Source organism: Chiloscyllium punctatum, chromosome 35 (assembly GCF_047496795.1).
Source record: "Chiloscyllium punctatum isolate Juve2018m chromosome 35, sChiPun1.3, whole genome shotgun sequence".
NCBI lineage: Eukaryota > Metazoa > Chordata > Chondrichthyes > Orectolobiformes > Hemiscylliidae > Chiloscyllium > Chiloscyllium punctatum.
Window position 1 is genome coordinate 67,423,961 of NC_092773.1, and position 13,981 is coordinate 67,437,941.

Sequence of the window (13,981 nt, forward strand, 5' to 3'; positions counted from 1 at the left end):
GGTGACATTATAGAGGTTTACAACATTATGAGAGGCATGGATATGATAAATAGACAACGTCTTTTCCCTGGGATCGGAGAGTCCAGAACTAGAGGGCATAGGTTTAGGGTGAGAGCAGAAAGATATAAAAGAGTCCTGAGGGGCAACTTTTTCACGCAGAGCGTGATGCGTGTATGGAATAATCTGCCAGAGGAAGGAGTGGAGGCTGGTACAACTGCAACATTTAAGAGGCATTTGAATGTGTATATGAATAGGAAGAGTTTGGAGGAATATGGGCTGGGTGTTGGCAGGTGGGACTCGATTGGGTTGGGATATCTTGTCGGCGTGGACAGGTTGGACCGAAGGGTCTGTTTCCATGCTGGACATCTCTATGACCCTATGACTCTATAATGCAAAGTCAGAGCTGATGGTTTGAATCAATATGCTTCCATCCTATCCAAATGAAAATCTACTAATACACATTGACTGTTCAGTGTGTTTTTAATACAATCCACGATTTTGGAGCCTTGTGGGAACATTGAAGATATTGAACCCCCAAGGGTGCGCATATTTGGAATGTTATTTTGTCCAATCAATGTGACAATTATCAAGATGATCGGCTCATGCTGATGAAACTGATATTGTTTCTAATGTTGTGGGAAAGCATACGCAACTGCCAAGCAGACAGCCTTCCACCCCAAACTTCAGATCCCATTGGCTCCCCTAGCAAAACCCGTTTGGACACAGTATAAGTACGGGTATGTCTGACCTGGATAAGGTGCAGAAAACAAGGGCGAAGGGGACTGTTTGTACAGTGCCAATTCACAATGTAGAATTTGATTTCTCTCTTGCTTACTGACTGTAATCATACAGGTTTAGTGTTTGGATTGTTTACCATTCTGTTTAGAAATTTGGAAGTAATGTGTAAAGTTCCATTTCTAAAGTAATTGCAGGTACTTTAGATTACAATGTACTACTAAGTTAATTACCAAGTGTGTCGCTTTCATACATAGACGTGAAACCTAAATGCTTTGCTTTGTGTATGGAACTTATAAGAATGCACACTGCTTGATTTGATTTAATTTTGGATTGGGTTGTTAGATCTTACAAGAAGTGTCTGGCTGATCTATTAACTTTACTTAGGTATTTGATACTACGCAATGATGGTTTATAATTTTAAGAAGGTACCAATATCTTAATTCGAAGCTTAGCTCAATATTCGAAAATGTCTTTGTGGTTTCAAAGCTTTGTGTCATGTTGCCATAATTTGGGGACAACATTGCCCTCCAGCCAATGTTCATCACCAATTTTTCTGCTCAAAATCACCATCTGATTTCTACCCTTAATTCTAAATACTGTTAGCTTCAGCTGTAGATCAGGTCATTTGACTGGGCAGAAGGTTATTCTATTTTTTTAAAATAATGCAATATATTGCAGAACTATTCTAAATGTTAGGTAATATTGATGGTTTTAGTAGCAAAACTTCGAAGAGTATTACATCCTAGCAAAGCTGGATTTATTTTTAAAAAGTTTGCTTAATTCTTCTATGTCTGGGCTCCTCCATATAATGTAAGACAATAATAGGTACGAAGGGAATCTCTGGTGCAGAGATTAAAATGAATTAGTCTTTTGCTAATGTGAGCAATATATTTACTCAAGTGGGCTAATTGAATTTGAGAATTATTTATTTCAAAATTTCTGTTCGTGTTTCTAGCCTGCTGAAGACCTCAAAATATGGCCTCGGTAGATTAATCCCTATATGTTCAAACTAGAATATGGTTGACCACTACTAATTTACTTTATGTTTCTTCTTTGCTGCTGCATATTTTAATTGATTAAATGTTTGTTGTATATATGTATATACAAGGAGGAAATGGTTTATACTTTATTACAATGGGCACTCCGCCCTCTACAACCTTGCAAGCGGGAAGATGATAAAGATGGAATTTGACCTGCTGTGTGGACTTGCCATTGCCAGCATTGGTGCACAAGAAGGGCCAGTTCACCTGTGCGATCCTGAGCAAACAGCGACTGTGTGCCAATTATGCCAGGAAGATGTCCTTATATATGGAGAGAAAGTGAGGAATGCAGGTGCTGGAGACAGACCCCACCACCAGGGATATATTCCCCTCCTCACCCCTCACAGCGTTCCTTATTTCCAGTCCCCCACCTTATCTCAGTACCAACCCCCGGTTTCAGTACCGCCCTCTTGACCTGCAATCTTCTTCCCGACCTCTCCGCCCCGACCCCCTCTCCAGCCTATCACCTTCACCCTCACCTCCTTCCACCTATCGTATTCCCAGCGCCCAACCCCCAAATCCCCTCCCCCGACATTTTATCTCAGCCCGCCTGGCACATCAGCCTCACTCCTGAAGAAGGGCTTATGCCCGATAATTCGATTCTCCTGCTCCTTGGATGCTGCTTGGCCTGCTGTGTTTTTCCAGCATCACATTTTTCAACTTATATACCGAGAGACTGAATGTTCCCAAGAATGACTCTTGCAGTGGTCAACTGCATCAAAAAGATAGAACAGTTCATTTAAAGAACAAGTCGACATGGTCTTTAACTTGTAAAGGTGTTGTTTGCCAGATTGATTTCATTTGTACTATGGTCATCCCTGTTACGCCTTGTCCCCTTTCAGATAGGTCACGTAGTATAAGAGAAAAAGAGGCGATGATATCCTTCAATAATAATTTGTTTCCAGAAACTCACAATAAAGTATTTGGAGAGGATGAAGTAGTTTGTTGTACCCTACATCAACAAGATACTCCCTCACCCCATTTATCCTTCCCAGTCCTAACATGGAGTTTTAAACTAGTTTTAAAGTATATGCAGGGTTATGGACTTCCTCGAATAAATTCGCAAAATGCGATCCAATTTGCTACAATGGTAATTGATGGGCGTGCTCTTATATAAAAGTGCCCAATCGTATTCCTTGTGCTGTGATTAAATGCACCAGGCATCACTGTTTAGCTGAATAACCTCGCATCTCATGCGTATGTCTTCAGGGGGAATGTGTCTCTGTTTCCACTGGTATGCAAACCCTTCGTGGGATAGATAATACACCCACTTCATTATGATACCTCTAATCGCTCTAATATTTTCACAGTTATTGGATGGGTCGAACCATTCTGGAATGTCAACCACGTCTCTTATCAAGAGACCTCATTCAGTGAAATAATTTTCAGCCTTTACGTTCGGGACCAAATTGTGTTATAACGGATTACCAGTTACTCCAGGAAGTCACAAAGATAGGTCCACTTTTGATTGGAGACATCCCTCCATTATCTGCACTAAATATGGAAATTATTTTTTTCAGTTATACAAACCAGCTAACTACATTGTTCTGAGTAGAGCAAGTACTCCTTATGCTGTCGCTGTCAGAACACGATGGCCAACTTCTGTTCCCTGTCCAATTATCTGGCAACGAGACTTGAATTCCCCTGTTAAGCCTTGAATATCTCCTGACATTTGTGCAGAATAGAAGAATCCACAGGTTCTCTCAAAAGTAAAATTCACTCATTGGCATATGGAGCTCTTAATGTTCTTTCCGTAGGAGGGTCTTCAGGAGTTATTTGTCAATTATTTAACTTATTGTATTTAACTCATTTATGGACTGACGAATTCGTGAAATGAGACAACTGCTGCCCTAATTTAATGACATGCTTTCAGAAGTGTGCCTATGTACCAATAAAACCGTTATTCTCTCGATAGCATATTTGCAAAAGAATGTGGAGTTTGTGCCATCGTCAAAGGAAGGGGCAGCACGGGGCCACTAATTTTATCGAAAACTTGACTAGACATGTAGATAACATCTGCACTTTTATCAACCAAATGAACGAAAGTGCAGGATGGGGAGATGTTTTTTGGTTTAAAGTACAACTTGTTAATCAATATGGCTATGCACGCTGCTATTGTTTTACTTGTCATTTTGTTACGATTGCTATTGTTAAGTGTATTACAGCTAAAACATTACTTTCTATTGACATCACTGGTTCCGTCCAGATAATGCTTCTTCTCTGATTAGATGATGATGATGAGCAAGTATCATCGCCTGCCCTTGATTCCCCTTTTGCAGGAATAGGAAGTATTGCCGTCTTTCTCTGCCACTGAATTGGATTAATTTGATCTATACTTTTATGGTGTGGTCATAGAATAATGACCAGAGATTTAATGAGGATCCAATGTTTGAATTTAGGCTTTTTTCAGAAGCATCAATTAAATGTAGATTTTTATTAAGATCAAAATGGTTTTTCAGTTTTAAACAGCACAACAAAATCGTTGAAAGTCATGATTTTGCTCAGTGAATTTGAACTAATGTTTTGCTAAGTTGGTTGTATTTAGAGACAAGAGAAAACAATGGAGTTATCATAATATGAATCATAAGACTCTGATTTGGTATTCGAACTAACTTTGAACTGCTACCATGACAATACGATTCAAGTAATTGACATACCTTTTGCAGGGAATATTATTGGATTAGGCTGTCATCAATCATGTCACCATATTAATGTTCATTGGACTTTTCTTGCAATTAAAAACCTTTCCTCAGGCAATAGCATTGGATCAACCTGCTGTGAATCATGTCACCTTATTATATGATTGGTCTTCTCTTGCAATTAAGGCTATACTATCTCTTAAAAAGATATAAACAATGTATAATTTTCGAATGCAATTTCGCCATTTTTTCAGGTACATGGGAGCTTTTAACCTCTGTTTTGCTGGACAAATCAGCGCCAGACTGCCTTAATGTATTAAACTGGGAACTTTGCTTTAAACAGACCGTACTCCTAGCGATACTTTTGACCAATCCGGAGACAAGACCGTCTGCAAGGGGGTCTAGGTTTTCGCTTGTACTTGAATCAATACCATTCTGAATGCTTTTCTATCAAATTTTGTAACTACACTCACATCCACCATTTCCCCAGGAAGTTCATTTCACACATTAACCACTCACCGTGGAAAACACTTGCCCCAGTGTCTTTTTAAATCTTCCTCTTCTCACCTTAAACATATACAACGTAATTTTGAAATCCCTCCTCCAAGGTAAAAGGAACCTATTGATTTAATGATGTTAGAAACCTATCTACGTTTCCCATAACCTTCTTCACTCCAATGGCTAAATCTCAGCCTCTTTAGCCTCTTCTTAATACCCTAAACCTTCATTCCTATCAACATGCAGTGAAATACTTTCTTCCCTCTCGATAACTTAATAATACCTTGACAATTACAGGACAGGGTACTTCCACAGATGATGCCTCAGTGGGAGACACGAGATCAGATACAGAAGAAATTTCCGACCTTATATTTCCAAAGTCCTTCACCACTTCCTCTTTTGTAAAGATAACTATTCAGACAAAATCAATAATTTTCCCAAGGTCTCCAGACTCCATTTTTTCCTCACAGTAATAACTTATGTGAGACAGTCATTTACTGCCTCTCCCACCTCCTGTGGTTCAACACAAAGACGACACCTTCCACTTGAAAGGGACCCTATTTGTTGTCTTGATTTTAATATACTTTTAAATATCTGTGGATTGTCCTAAACATTATTTGCCAAGGCTATCTCATATTCCCTCGTTGCCTGCATGATCCCATTCTTAGGAATGCTCCTGCACACTTTGTACTGTTCACGAAATTCATTCGAACCCAGCATGGCTAATCCACAAAGCAGGCACGGCTTTGGGCTTTGGGAGCAAACCCAAGCAGAAATGGGGAAAATGTGGAATCTCCCTACAGAGTCATCAGAGACTGGAATTGAACGTAAGTGCCTGAGGGTGTGAGATAGCAGTGTTAATCACTGAGAAAACCATTGTAAACCTCCCCTGGATCACTTCAACACATTTTTAATTAGACACGTTGCCCAACATTACTCACAATATTCCAAATGTAGTTAAACTTTTATAGCAACAGTAGTGCACCTCAACTTGTTTTTTTCTAGATCTCTTGAAATACAGGCCAACATTGTGATTGCCTTCCTAACCACCAACTGAACTTGCATGTTAAGCTTAATAGAATACTCAACTAGACTTCCCAAGACCCTTTGCACTCACAGTTCTAAAGCATTTCCAGCTTCAAAAATAGTTTGTGTCTCTATTATTCCGACCAAACTATATGAGCTCACACTTCCCCTCATAGTATTCCTCAGGCTACTTCTTTTTTCAGGCTATCAAAGTCATTGTTCAGTCTTCCCGCTTCCTCAGAATGACCAGTCCCTCCACCGATCATTGTAACATCTGGAAACGTAACAATAACACCTTCAATTCCTTCGAACAATCTTTCATGCATAACGTGAATAGTTGTGGTACCAACTCTGACCCCGGCTAAGCTCCACTAACCCCCGCCTTCCATCCTTAGGAAGACTAGTTTATCCAGCTCTCTCTCCTCTGCCAGTCACCCAAATCTCACTCCATGCCAGGACCTTACCCATAACACGATGGACTCTCAGTCAGCAGTTTCCCATGCTGCACCTTTCCTAATGCCTTCCGTTAAAAAAAACATGACATTCACTGGCTATCCTTTGTCTAACTTGCTCATAATCACCTCAAACAATTCAAACAAATTTGACTGATATTATGTCCACTTAATGAAGTTGTGCTGACACTTCAAATACTCTGTGATCACATCCTCGCAATGATCTGCCACACTCTGTTGACGAAAAGTTCATTTATTTTACTTTTATCTTATTAAAGCTTTGATTTCAGTCCTGTATGTGATGAACAGCAAATTCCAAACTGCTCAGCATGTCAATCAGTGAATCAATTCCTTTCCTCACATTGAGCGAGTTAACGGCCTGTACCCAGTGGGAGATCTCTGCTCTGCTCTCTCAGCAAATCGAAAAGTGAGCTGACTGTTTATTTCTCACATGTCGCAGGTGAATGCTTTTTCTCAAGCGTCAAATTGCTGGTATACTGAGAGTTGCGATGACCGCCTGAGTCCAGTCCCACAATGAAATTATCTGAGAGTTCTTCCAGCATGCGAACATGTTGATGACAAAACAGTCCCCAGGATTCCCACAGTCTGAGCATTTTTGAAGACCTCTCCTCAGTGTGTTCACGTTGATGACAATTCAGTATCCACGAACCTATGCAGCACTTCCGGCAGTCTTCGCAATATAAAAGTGAAATACTCTGCAGTGTGAACTTGCTGGATTCTCAGCAGGTTGGATGACCAAGTGAGCTACCTCCCCAACTAGAAACACTATCACACTCACTCCCCAGCACACTATCCTAACACCACCCGACCTCCTTCATACACTTCCCTGCGCACTCCCTTGCCTACTTATACAAACCGCCACGCTCACCCATTTGCACATTCCCACACTATCACGCTGAGTCCCAAACACAGTCCTCCAATGGCAGTTGCACTTCGGCACACACTCTCGAAACATCACGCTCACTCACCCACAAACATCCCCACTGTGGCAGACACTTCCCAGCACACTCCCTAACCGTGACACCCAAGTCGATTGCTATGCTTGGTCAACCACACACTGCTTCACCGTTCTGCTTCCTTCCTGTTCGCTCCCCAATGTCATGCACACTGCATCTCACACTTCACAACAGACACCCTCACTCCCTACCACCATGCACACACTCCTGCTCACTCTCCTGTCACCCTCACTCTGTTGCCCTCTCACTCACTCTCACACTCACTACCCTCACACACTCGCATCACCATTATCACTCCCCACATACTCACTCACCATCAAAGTCACGACACGCACACTCCCCCGCCGCCACGTTAACTACACTGCAAATTCCCATACCATCTTTCTCACTCTTCCACACACTCTCCCAGCATAACAATCACTCTGCTGCACACTCACCCACTGTTAATCTCACTCATCTGCACGCTCTCGCATATTCAAGTTCACAACCATGCTCACACCCACGAAATCACAGTGGTATCCCCACACACTCCCAAGCCGTCACGTTCGCTCCCCCGCACATTCAACCATCATCCTTCTCATTACCCCGGGCAATCCCACACCTTCCCAATTACTCCTATGCATACTCCCCACCATCGTGTGCACTCCCATTCTCAGCTCGACCATCAGGCCCACTCACCGTGTCCTCCCACAACACAAAGCTTACTCCACAACACACTTCTCCAGACAATACATCGCTGTCACACTTATGCCCACAGACTTTCCCTCATTGCGATAGTTACTCCCACACACGTCCACACCGGCATACTCACTACCCTGCCCTCTTTCCCACCATCAATCTCATACCATCAAAATCACGCCCTCTCATCCTTCCCCACAGCGATGCTCACTCCCTCACACACTTGCCCACTGTTGTGTTCACGCTCCCACGCTTGCTTGCAGAATCACACGCAGAGTGCCACCCTCGCGGAACATAACTCTCACTCGCTGTCGCATAGCCCCTCACACTCAGCTAGCATGACCATCAGTCTCTTTCACTCATCTCCACCCACTATCCCACCATAACAATCACACCAGAACCCACACCCCACCATTTAGCTCCCTCTCCGACACTTGCCCACAACGCCATGAACACTCCCTCACAGATTACACTTGCATCGCGCGCACTTCCACACGCACTCCTACACCATCCCACTCTCTATCCAGCACACTGCCCAACCATTGTGCTTACTCGACCTAACAATACTCTAGCATCACGCCACTACCCCACACACAGCATCCTGAATCTACCTTAGCCTCACACTCCACTCCTCACTGTCCACATACGCCCTCATATGTTCCCCCACGCATTCACCCCACACTCACTCCACCATCATTCACAATCCCCATCGCACTCCAACACTGTCCCGTACACTCTGCCTCACACATCATCAATGCCAATCTCATTCTTTCACACACACACCGTGCACTCCACAATAAACTCCATCACCGTCATGCCCTTTCCCTCACATGCTGTCACACCGTCACAATTATTCGCCCATATTCTCCCCAACTTCACACTCACTTCCCTTCACTCTCCCCATCCAATAATATCAATTGCTGCACAATCATCCACCGTCACGCTCACTCTCCCAGACACTCCCACACCATCACAATCACTTCCTCATGCATTCATATACAGTCAGGTATATTCCTCCAGAAACTCCCCCACCATCCATCTCACTCCCACGCCGTCAGCCGCACTCTACCACACACTCGCAAAGCAATCACGCATGCTCCCTACACACTTTGGCAAAATCATCCCGCATTTTTGTACACTCTTCCACCTTCATGCTCAATCGCTGTACATTCGCCCACCATCATACAGATTCCCTGCACTCTCCCATCCTGTCGACCTCACAGTCTTGCACAATCCCTGACAGTACCATTCACTCTCCAGCACCCTCCCACATCGTCACAGACACTGCTCCACACACTGCACCAGCGTCACTCCCAATTCCCCGCAAACTTACCCACCATAATGCTGAATATCACGCACATTCCCACCTTGCCACCATCGTCTCTTGGCTGGCACCTAACTTCAATTTTACTCACCTGCACGCACACCAACCGTCAGACTCAGTACCCTGCACACGCCCCTACTGTAAATTTCATTCACCTGCACACTCCCAAACCATCACACTCAGTCCCCTGCACAGACCCTCACCTTTTCGTTCGCTCCTCCGTACTCTTCCTCACCATAATGGTCAATGTCCCAGTTACACAAAACCCTCTTGTACAATGCCTTGCATTTTCCCCACTGTCATTCTCGCTCTCGACTGTGTCTCACACTACCCCGCTCACTCGCCCAACATCATTGTCAGTCTGCCGCACACTCCCCACCCTCACACTAACTCTCCACACACTCCCCCACCGTTATGCATTCTCCCCTGCACACTACCCCTCCAACAACCTCACTCCAAAGCACACCACCTCACCCTAACTCTCACTCCCAGCCACACTCTAGCACCGTCACCCTCATTCCACTGCACATGCCGTCACCATCACGTTCATTCTCTGCACACCCCCACATTGTCATGTGCACTCTCGTGCACAGTGTCCCACCATTACAATTACTACCTAGCCCTCTCCTGCACCGCTACTCTCACTCCCTTGCACACACCTGCTCCATCACTCACGCTCCCACATCACTCTCCACGGCTATGTTTTCTCCCCCACCCACTCCTCACCCTCACTCTGCACGCACACTACAACGGTCGCACACGTTGCTCCGCACACTACCCCACCATTAACTTTGCTCCAATGTATCCTCCCTCATCTCAACCGTCACCACCCTGCACACTCCAACACCATTACACTCACTCGGCCACAGACATCCCTTCATCATCAGTCCCCCCACATCGCGCACTCTTCCACCATCATGCACACTAACCTACCCTGTCCCCCACTGCCACTTTAACTTCTTTGCACACTTTGGCACCAACATACTCTGCCATAGCAACCTTCTCACTCCAACACCATCGGTCTCACTCTCCTGCACACTCTCCAACGTCATCCTCACTCCCTTGCACATTCCCCCAACATCATGGTCACTCACATCTGCACTCCCACTCCATTCCACTCAGTCTCCCACGCACTTCTCCTGCATGCAAACGACCGTCCACTCTCCCAGCATCACATTCAATGCCCTGCAAACTCTGCCCAATGTCACGCTCACTCTCTCACACTTCACCACCATCTCCACAATTTGCCGCACGCTTTCCCACTTTCACCATCATTTCCTCACATTCTCCACCACACACTCCCTCAGGCACTCATCCCAGCTTCACACTCATGGTCCCTCACACTTCAATAAAATACCATGTACTCGGCCGCACACTCCAAGACTGTCACATTGATTCCCTCCAACACGCACCCGCAACACTACCACCGTAAACCTCACTCACTCATACACACCTTGCACACACCCCACAGACACCACCACACACACATCCCCACCTTCATCCTCTCTCTGGAACGAACTCTGCCAACGTCAAGTTCACTCCGCTGCCCACTCCTATGCCATCACGTCAACTCATTCGCACACTCCCACACTATAAATCTGACTCCCCTGCTCAGTCCACAACCACCATGTACACTCCCCCATTCACTTTCCACCAACCTTCACAATGCCCCGTGCACATTCCGACAATCATGCTGACTCTCTGAACACTTCGGACTGTCACACTCACTGCCCCGTTTACTTCTTCACGATCACACCAAATCCCCCTTCACTTTCCACCAAATTCACACTCGCCAGCTTACCAGCCAGATTACACACGCTCTCCCACACACACCCATACAGTTCACTCACCGCACAGAAGACAACTATCACACTCTCCCTCCATTTCCTCTCCCTCAGGATTCTCCACACAAACCTGCAACCTCTCCAACTGTCATGCTCACTCTGCCACACAATCCTGCATGGGCATGGTCACCCCCCCCCCGCACAATCCACACCATTACTGTCAATGACCCTCTCAGTTTACCAGTGTTACACTCACTCCCCGCAGTCTCCCACAAAATTGCAGTCAATGCCCAGCACGCTCCCATACCGTCGAGCTCACACACCTGCACACAATCGCGCACACCTCACCACCACCACGTTTACTCGCTCGTGCACTCCTGCAATGTAGCACTCACTCGCCCCAAACATATCTCACATGGTTACGCTCACTCACTCAACACTGACACGCCAAGTGTGTTGTGAATTCTCCCAATGTCTCCCTCACTCCCTTACACCCTGCACTGCGCATTGCCCCACTGTCACTATCACTGCCTCTCACACCCCCTCAAACGCCCACATTGTCCCGCACACACCCCTGCACACTTCCCAACACCTGACCTCACTCAATTGTTTTCTCCTTCGCCAAAACACTCACTGCACACTCCAATGGAGTCATACTCACTCCTCCGCACATGCCCTCACAATACGTCCACATCCTCCCATACATTTGCCCACTGTTATTCTCACTCCCACGCATCCTGTCCCAGGATCACGCTCTATGACCTGCACACTTCCGTCACGATCACTCTCAAAACACAATCACAACACAGAAAACCCCGCCAACCTCACACTCACTCGCCCGCACGCAACCCTGCTCACTCTCCCACAATCACGTTCACCGCATGACACACACTACTGCCATCCTACTCCCTCTCCTGCACACTCCACAATTTTCAAACACACTCCCTCATACACAACGCAGCACAATGTTCACTCCCACACACAATCCCACACCATCCTAATCATGCTCCTAAACTCTCTCCCACCATCACGCTCACTCACTCACACACCCCATCATCGTCACATTGACCAAAGTGACACTCACTCCATTGTCATGCTCCTCCCCCTCACGACTCAGTACGATTTCGCGGACTCTGCCGCACATTCGACCAGCTTTACTCTCATTCCCTCACACACTCATCTACACATTCCTTCCGTCTCAGTCTCTCGCACGAAAGCTCATCAGTGCACTCTCTCACATACTCCCTCACCATCATGTTCTCCCTCCTACAAACTCTCCCGTCAACGCACACTGTCGTCCACAGACAATCCTACCTCACGCTAACGTCCCTGTGTATTCACTGCCCCACCATCACACTCACTTCATACCAATCGAAGCACTCTCATTCAACATCACGTTCACTCCTCTGCACACTTCCCCCATCTTCACAATAATGCCACCTGAAAACGCCCACAGCGTCATTGTCATCATGTGCATACACCACACTGTTTCACTAAATACACTGCACATGCCCATATCATCGTACACACTCCATCGCACATTACCCCACCGTCAAAATCACTACCCCAAACATACCCCCATACGCCCATTTCACTTCCCTGCACACTCACCCACCATCACACACACTCATCCGCACACAATCCCACCGTCAAGGTCACTTGCCTTGACACTCCCACGCCATTGCATTCACTTCCTTATTCTCTCCATAACCCATTCATACTGTGCTGTCCTCTCATCCACTATCCACTCTCCACAACCCATTCATACTCTGCTGCTTACTCCCCCACCAATATGCTCACTGCAGAAAGAGAATAAGATACCAGTTTTACGTTCCCACTCACTCACGCATGATAGTGCAAACTCCGAACTCATTCACCGACGAGCTCATTCACTTCACACCCACACCCCTATGGTCCTGCTCGTTCTACCCCACAGTTGCCCACCGTCACGATCTCTCCTCTGCCCTCTCTGACAGTATCTCGCTCACTGTCCTGCACACTCTTCCACCATCATGCTGTCTCTGTCACACATTCACACACCGTCATGCTCACGCTCCCACACACCCGCCTACCATCAGTCTCAATGATACGCAACCCCTGCCTTTACGCCCCCACACCATCCCACAGATTTATGCTCATTGACTCTCATAATCGTCCACAATCGTGCATTCTAACCTGCATACAAACGTGCAAATCAACCATCGTCACACCCATACTCCCACATCGATATGTTCAATCCACTTCACACTGCCTCACCATCACACTCACTCCCCACTTAATTCCCCACCATCACGCTCACCCCACCGCACATTCCCTCGCCATCATACCCCCTACCCCACAACTTGCACACTATCACACCATCTCCACTGCACACCCCCCACCACGATGCACACACCTCTGCACATTACCCCATTGTCAATGTCGCTCCGGCACACTTATGCACAGACCCTCACACACATACTGAGAGCATCAAAGACTTTTTTTGGCAGTATTCACTCTGGGAAAAAGACAATGCCGTCGTGCCCATTTCTTTGATACCGGTTACTGGATCAAATGAGACTGAGGTTCACAAGGAGGAAGTCTTAGCAATTCATGAATGTGTGAAAGTCGTACGTCCCCTAGGCTGGATGGGATTTACCTAGAATTCTCTGGCAACCGCGGTGGGGGTGGGGGGACGCATTGTCGAGCGGTTGGGTTTGTTATTTATGTCGTCATTGTCTTCAGGAATACTGCCAGAAGACTGGAGGTTAGCAAATGTTGCTCCCTTGTTCAAGAAGGAGAGTAGAGACATCGCTGATAATAGTAGACTAGTTAGCCATTTTATC